General features: G+C 39.4%; 1 non-coding gene across 1 annotated transcript; it reads left to right on the top strand.

The window, feature by feature from the left end:
* Window positions 1–358: 358 nt before the first annotated feature.
* On the top strand, window positions 359–463 carry LOC115899752. The gene has a single exon (XR_004059363.1). It is a non-coding gene; the product is annotated as a U6 spliceosomal RNA (small nuclear RNA).
* The last annotated feature ends 8,148 nt before the right edge of the window (window positions 464–8,611 follow it).

Here is an 8,611-nt window from a genome sequence, read left to right as displayed (position 1 = left end):
TCTGAAAATGAAGCATGTAGTTACTTTTCCATTAACATACATAACAGCATTTTAAAGTACCTAAATTCCTTTTGGAAGGCCGAGGCTGGTGGATCACCTGAGGTCAGAAGTTCCAGACCAGCCTGACTAACATGGTGAAACCCGTGTCTACTAAAAAATACAAAAACTAGCCCAGGGCGTGGTGGCACGTGTCTTTAATCCCAGCTACTCAGGAGGCTGAGGCAGGAGAATCGCTTGAACCCGGAGGCGGAGATTCAGTGAGCTGAGATCGCGCCACTGCACTCAGCCTGGGCCAAAGAGTTAGACTCCGTCTCAAAAAAAAATAATAATAAAATAAAGTACTTAAATTCCGAAAGCAGTGCTTAAATCTGCAGCGCATGTACTAAAATTAGAACAATACAGAGATTAGCATGGCCCCTGCCCAAGGGTAACATGCAAATTCGTGAAAGGGTTCCATATTTTTAAATATATACACCTACTATGTAACCACAAAAATTAAAAATAAACACATAAATTCCTGAAAGTTATGCCAATCTAATCCAGAAAATTCGTTTAATTTTTTTTATTTTTATTTTTTGTGGGTACGTGGTATATATATTTATGAGGTACATGAGAGTTTGATACAGGCATACAATAAGTAATAATCACATCAGGGTACATGGAGTATCCGTCATCTCACATATTTATCCTTTCTTTGTGCTACAAACAATGCAATTATATTCTTAGTTATTTTTAAATGTTTAATGAATTATCGTTGACTATAGTCACTCTTGTGCTGTTAAATACTAGATCCAATTCTGTCTATACTTTTGTACCAATTAACCATCCCCACTCCACTCCTTAATTCCCCACTACCCTGCCCAGCCTTGTAACCATCATTCTACTCTCTATCTCTGTTAGTTCAATTAATTTTTAGCTCCCACAAATAAGTGAGAACATGCAAAGTTTGTCATTCTGTACCTGGCCTATTTCATTTAACATAATGACATCGGTTGGATCCATTTTGTTGCAAATAACAGGATCTCATTCTTTTTTATGGCTGAATGCTACTATGTTGTGTACATAAACCACATTTTCTTTATTTGTCTGTTGATGGACGCTTAGGTTGTTTCTAAATCTTGGCTGTTGTGAACGGTGCTGCAATAAACATGGGAGTGCAAGTATATCTTAGATATACTGATCTTCTTTCTTTGGGGTATATACCTATCAGTGGCGTTGCTGGATCATGTGGTAGCTCTATTTTTAGTTTTTTGAGGACTCTCCAAATTATTCTCCATAGTGGCTGTACTAATTTACATTCCTGCCAACAGTGTACAAGGGTTCTCTTTTCTCCGCATCCTCATCAGCATTTGTTATTGCTTGTCTTTTGGATATAGGCCATTTTAACTGCGATGAAATGATATCTCATTGTAGTTTTGATTTGCATTTCTCTGGTGATGAGTAATGTTGAGCACCTTTTCATATACTTGTCATTTGTATGTTTTCTTTTGATAAATGTCTATTCACATCTTTTGCCCATTAAAAAAAAAATTTTTTTAAGACAGGGTCTTGCTCTGTCACCCAGGCTGGAATGCAGTGGTTTGATCATAGCTCACTGCAGCTTCAAACTCCTGGGCTCAAGTAATCCCCCCCACTTCAGCCTTCTGAATAGCTGGGACTAGAGGTGTGCACCACCACACTCAGCTAAATTTTCTTTTTCTTTTTTTTTTTAATTTTCTTTTTTTGTAGAGATGGGGTTTCTACAAAAAAAAAAAAAAAAAAAAAAAAAACAGCCTGACCATGTTGCCCAGGCTGGTCTTGAACTCCTGGCTTCAAGTGATCCTCTTGCCTTGGCCTCCCAAAGTGCTGGGATTACAGGTGTGAACCATTGTGCCTGGCCCTTTTGTGCTTTTTAAACTCAGATTATTATAATTTTTCTTATTGAGTTGTTCAAGCTCCTTATATATACTGGTTACGAATCCCTTGTCAGATGTATAGTTTGCAAATATTTATTTCCCATTCTGTGTATTGTCTGTTTGTTGACTGTTTCCTTTTCTGTGCAGAAGCTTTTTAACTTGATGTGATCACATTTATCCATTTTTGTTTTGAATGCCTGTGCTTTTAGGGTATTACACAACATCTCTTTTGCCCAGCACAATGTCCTGGAGAGCTTCCTCAATGTTTTCTTTTAGTAGTTTCATAGTTTCAGATCTTAGATTTAAGTCTTTAATCCGTTTTGATTTGATTTTTGTGTATGGTGAGAAATAGAGGTCTAGTTTCATTCTTCTGCATATGGCTATCCAGTTTTCCCAGCTCCATTCATTAAAGAGACTGTCCTTTCTCCAATGTATGTTCTTGGCACCTTTGTCGAAAATGACTGTAGATGTATGGAGTTGTTTCTAGGTTCTCTATTCTGTTCCATTGTTTTTGTTTTTGAGATGGAGTCTGCCTGTGTCGCCCAGGCTGGAGTGCAGTGGTGAGATCTCGGCCCACTTTTACCTCCACCTCTCGGGTTCAAGCGGTTCTTCTTCCTCAGCCTCTCAAGTAGCTAGGATTACAAGTGCGTGCCACCACACCTGGCTAAGTTTAGTTTTTGTAGTAGAGACAAGGTTTCACCATGTTGGCCAGACTGGTCTCAAACTCCTGGCCTCAAGTGATTTGCCCGCCTCAGTCTCCCAAAGTGCTCAAAGTGCTAGGAATACTGGTGTAAGCCACCACGCCCAGCTAATTTTTGTAGTTTTAGTAGAAACAGGGTTTCACCCTGTTGGCCAAGCTGATCTCAAACTCCTGACATCAAGGTGAGAGGTGGCAACGTGCTAGCAGCCTGGCTCTCGGCGCCTCCTCGGCCTCGGGTCCATTCTGGCAGTGCTTGAGGAGCCCTTCAGCCCGCTACGGCACTGTGGAAGCCCCTCTCTGGGCTGGCCCAGGCTGGAGCCTCCTCCCTCTGCTTGCAGGGAGGTGTGGAGGGAGAGGCGCGGGAGGGAACCGGGGCTGCCCGTGGTGCTCGTGGGCCAGCACGAGTTCTGGCAGGCACAGGCTCTGCGGGCCCTGTGGGCCCTGCACACGGAGCAGCCAGCCAGCACTACTGGCCCAGGGTGGTAAGGGGCTTAACACCCGGGCCAGCAGCTGCAGAGGGTGCCAGCGCACCTGCACTGCGCTCGAATTCTTGCCGGGCCTCAGCTGCCTCCCTGCAGGGCAGGCTGGGGACCTGCAGCCCGCCATGTCCGAGCCTCCCACCCCGACTCACAGTGGGCTCTCACGCCGCCCGAGCCTCCCGACCGGCACCGCCTCCTGCTCCATGTCGCCCAGTCCCATCAACCACTCAAGGGTTGAGGAGTGCAGGGGCCGCTAGGGACTGGCGGGCAGGTCCGCCTGCAGCGCCCATGCACGATCCACTAGGTGAAGCCAGCTGGGCTGCTGAGTCTAGTGGGGACTTAGAGAACCTTTATGTATAGCTAAGGGATCGCAAATACATCAATCAGCATTCTGTGCCTAGCTCAGGGTTTGTAAATACACCAACTGGTACTCTATCCAACTAACCTAGTGGGGACTTGGAGAACTTTTATGTCTAGCTAGAGGATTGTAAATGCACCAATCAGCACCCTATCAAAACGGTCCAATCAGCTCTCTGTAAAGTGGACCAATCAGCAGGATATGGGTGGGGCCAGGTAAGGGAATAAAAGCAGACTGCCCGAGTCAACCAGTGGCAACCCACTGGGGTCCGTGTCCACACTGTGGAAGTTTAGTTTTTTCCCTCCTTGCACTAAATCTTACTGCTGCTCACTCTTTGGGTCCATGCTGCCTTTAAGAGCTGTGATACTGCGAAGGTCTGCAGCTTCACTCCTGAAGCCAGCAAGACCACGAACCCACCAGGAAGAATGAACAACTCTAGACGCGCTGTCTTTAAGAGCTGTAACACTCACTGCCAAGGTCTGCAGCTTCACTCCTGATAGCGAGACCGCAAATCCACGAGAAGGAAGAAGCTCCAGACACATCTGAACGTCTGAAGGAACAAACTCCGGATCCACTATCTTTAAGAACTGTAACACTCACCGTGAAGGTCCGCGGCTTCATTCTTGAAGTCAGTGAGACCAAGAACCCATCGATTCCTGACACAAAGGGTTCCACCTGCTTCAGCCTCCCAAAGTGCTTGGATTACAGGCATAAGCCACTGTGCCTAGCCCTCTTCCACTGATCTTTATGTCTTGTTTTTATGCCAATACTATGTCATTTTGGTCACTATAGCTCTGTAGTATAATTTGAAGCCTGGTAATGTGATTCGTCCAGTTTTGTTCTTTTTACTCAGGATAGCTTTGGCTATTCTGAGTCTTTTAGTTTCTATATAAATTTTAGGATTTTTTCCCCCTATTTATGTGAAGAATGTCATAGGTATTTTGATAGAGATTGCATTTAATCTGTAGATTGCTTTGGATAATATGGACGGTTTAACAATAGGGATATTTCCAATTTGTGAACATGGAATATCTTTCCACTTTTTTGTGTCCTCATCAATTTCTTATAGTTTTCACTGTAGAGATCTTTCACTTTGGTTAATTTCTGGGTAATTAATTTTATTTCTAGGTATTGTATATGGAATTAATTCTTTGATTTCTTTTTCAGATTGTTCACTGTTGGCAATACAAATGCTACTGATTTTTATGTGTTGATTTTGTATCTGCAACTTTACTGAATTTGTTTATAAGATCTAATAGTTTTTTGGTGGAGTCTTTAGGTTTTTCCAAAGATAAGATCACCTCATCTGAAAAGGATAATTTGACTTCTTCATTTCCAATTTGGATGCCTTTTATTTCTTTCTCTTGTCTGATTGCTCTAGCTAGAACTTCCGGTACTATGGTGAATAACAGTGGTGAAAGTGGGCATCTTTGTCATGTCCCAGGTATGAGAGGAAACGCTTTACATTTTTCCCCATTCAGTATGATACTAGATGTGGATCTGCTGTATATAGATTCTATTATGTTGAGTTTTATACCCAGTTTTTTAAAGGTTTTTATTATGAAGGGATGTTGAATGCTTTTTCAGCATCAATTAAAATGATCATATGGTGTTTGTCCTTCATTCTGTTGATATGATGTATCACATTGTTTTGCGTATGATGAATCATTCTTGCATCTGGGATAAATCCCACTTAGTCATGATGAATGATCTTTTTAATGTGTTGTTGAATGCACTTTGCTAGTATTTTGTGTTGAGGATTTTTGCAACAGTATTCATTAGTGATATTGGCCTGCGGTTTATTTTTTATTTTTATTTGTTTATTTATTTTGATGTGTCTGCCTGGTTTTGGTAACAGGGTAATAATGGCCTCTTAGAGTGAGTTTGCAAATATTCTCTCCTCTTCTATTTTTCGGAGTACTTTGAGTAGGATTGGTATTAGTTCTTCTTTAAATGTTTGGCAGAATTCGGCAGTGAAGCCATTGGGTACCAGGCTTTTCTTTGCTGGGAGATTTTTTTATTATGGCTTTGATCTCATTACTTGTTATTCGTCTGCCCAGTTTTTGGATTTCTACGTGGTTAAATTCTGGTAGGTTGTATGTGTCTAGGAATTTTTTCGTTTCTTCTAGGTTTTCCAATTTTTTGGGATATAGTTGCTCATAGTAACCACTAATGATGCTTTGAATTTCTGCAGTATTAGTTATAATGTCTCCTTTTTTGTCTTTGATTTTATTTATGTGGGTCTTCTCTTTTTTCTCAGTCTGGCTAAAGATTCGTCAATTTTATCTTTTCAAAAACCAACGTTTTGTTTCATTGATCTTGTTTATTGTTTTCCTCGTTTCAATTCCATTGATCTCTGCTCTGATCTTTATTATTTCTTCTGCTAATTTGCAGTTGGTTTGCCTTTGCTTTTCTAGTTCTTTAAAATGAATCATTAGTTTATTTGAAGTTTTTCTACTTTTTTTGATAATAGTATATAGCTATAAACTTTCCTCTTAGTACTGCTTTTGCTGTATTCCATAGGTTTTGGTATTTTGAACTTCCATTATGTGTTTCAAAAAAAGTTCCAGTTTTCATCTTAATTTCTTCATTGACTCAGTGACCATTCAGGAGCATATTGTTAATTTCCATGTGTTTGTATAGTTTCAAAAATTCCTCCTGTTATTAATTTCTACTTGTATTCCACTGTGGTCTGAGAAGATACTTTATATTATTATACTTTAAATTTTTGAATGTTTTAAGGAAATGTTATGTAGATATTTATTAGGTCCATTTGTTATATCATGCAGATTAAGTCCAGTATTTCTTTGTGGAATTTCTGTTTGAATGATTCATTCAGTGCTGAAGGTGGAGTGTTGAGATGTCCCCAGCTATTACCCTATTGGAGTCCATCTCTCTTTAGCACTAATAATATTTGCTTTAGATACCTGGTTGCTCCAGTGTTGAGTGATACGTATTTAAAATTATATCCTCTTGTTAAATTGACCTCTTTATCATTATATAATGAGCTTCTTTGTTTCTTTTTGTAGTTTTTGTCTTCAAATCTATTTTGGCTGATACAAGTATAGATCTGTTCCTGCTCTTTTGTGGGTTCCATTTTCATGGAATATCTTTTTGAATCCTTTTATTTTCAGCCTATTTATTTCTTTATAAGTGAAGTATGTTTCTATTAGACAACAGATTGTTGGGTGTTGTTTTTATCCATTCAGCCCTCTATGTCTTTGGATTGGAGATATTAGTCCTTTTACATTCAGTGTTACTATTGTTAAGTAAGGTCTCACTCCTGACATTTTGTTTTGTGGTTCTTTTGTGGTCTTCTCTTCCTTCTTTCCTTCCTTCCTGTCTTCCTTTTAGCGAAGGTGATTTTCTCTAGTGGTATGTTTTAATTTCTTGCTTTTTGTTTTTTTGTGTGTGTGTCCATTGTATGTTTTGCTTTGAGATTACCATAAGGCTTGCAAATAACATCTTATTACCCATTATTTTGAACTTATGACAACTTAACACTGATTGCGTAAACAAGCAAGCAAAAAGAAAACTAATAAAAACTCTACCCTTTAATTTAGTCTCCCTGCTTTTTAACTTTTTCATTTCTATTTATATCTTGTTGTAGTATCTATGTCTTGAAAAATTGTAGTTATTATTTTGATTGGATCATCTTTTACTCTTTCTACATATTAGTAGTTTACACACCATAATTACAGTGCTATAATATTCTGTGTTTTCTCTGTGCTTACTATTACCTGTTAGTTTTGTACCTTCAAATGATTTCTTATTGCTCATTAGCATACTTTTCTTTCAGATTGAAGAACTCCATTTAGCATTTCCTATAAAACAGGTCTGGTGTTGATAAAATCCCTCAGCTTTTGTTTGCCTGTGAAGGTCTTTATTTCTTCTTCATGTTTGAAGGATATTTATGCTAGATGTACTATGCTAAGGTAGAATTTTTTTTTCCTTCAGCACTTTAAATGTGTCGTGCCACCGTCTCCTGGCCTGGAAGGTTTCCACTGAAAAGTTTGCTGCCAGACATATGGGAACTCCATTGTATGTTATTCGTTTGTTTTCTCTTGCTGCTTTTAGGATCCTTTCCTTATCCTTGACCTTCGGGAGTTTGATTATTAAATGCTTTGAGGTAGTCTTCTTTGGGTTAATTCTGTGAGTGCTCTGTAGCCTTCTTGTACTTGGATATTGACATCTTTCTCTAAGTTTGGGTTTGGGAAGTTCTATGTTGTTATCCCTTTGAATAAACTTTTTTTTTCTTTTGCATAAAATCTAGATCCTGCACAACCTTTGAATAAACTTTCTATGCCTATTTCTCTCTCTACTTATTCTCTAAGAGTAATAACTCTTAGATTTGCTCTTTTGAGGCTGTTTTCTAGGTCTTGTATGTGTGCTTCATTGTTTTTTATTGTTTTTTCTTTTGTCTCCTCTGACTGTATTTTCAAATAGCCTGTCTTCAGGCTCACTAATTCTGCTTGATCAGTTCTGATGTTAAGTGGCTCTGCTGTCTTCATCATGTCAGTTGCATTTTTCAGCTCCAGAATTTCTGCTTCATTTCTTTTACTTATTTCAGTGTCTTTGTTATATTTATCTGATAGGATTTTGAATTCCTTCTCTATGTCTTCTCTGTGTTATCTTGAATTTCTTTGAGATTTCTCAAAACACTTGTTTTGAATTCTTTTTGAAAGGTCGCAATATCTCTGTCTTTGTGGGACAGGGATTTTTCACTGGTGCCTCATTTAGTTCATTTGATGAGGTCATGTTTTCCTGGATGGTCTTGATGCTTGTGGATGTTCGTCAGTGTCTGGACATTGAAGAGTTAGGTATTTATTGTAGTCTTTGCAGTCTGGGCTTGTTTGTACTCACCCTTCTTGGGAAGACTTTTCAGTTACTCAAAAGGACTTGAGAATTGTGCTCTAATTTTTTTTTCCCACCACAGCTGTATCTGGATTAGAGGGCATTCCAAGCCCAGTAACACTATGGCTCTTGCAGACTCAAAGAGGTACTGTCTTGCTGGTCTTGGGTAAGATCCGGTAGACTTCTCTGGATTGCCAGGCAGAGCTTCTTGTTCTCTTCCCTTACTTTCTCCTAAACAAATGGAGTCTTTCTCTCTCCGCTGAGCTGCCTGGAGCTCCAGGAGGTGTTGCACAAGCACCCCTGTGGCTACTAACACTGTTACTGC

Source organism: Rhinopithecus roxellana, chromosome 9, assembly GCF_007565055.1.
Source record: "Rhinopithecus roxellana isolate Shanxi Qingling chromosome 9, ASM756505v1, whole genome shotgun sequence".
Lineage (NCBI taxonomy): Eukaryota > Metazoa > Chordata > Mammalia > Primates > Cercopithecidae > Rhinopithecus > Rhinopithecus roxellana.
This window is presented reverse-complemented; position numbering and strand designations above follow the sequence as displayed.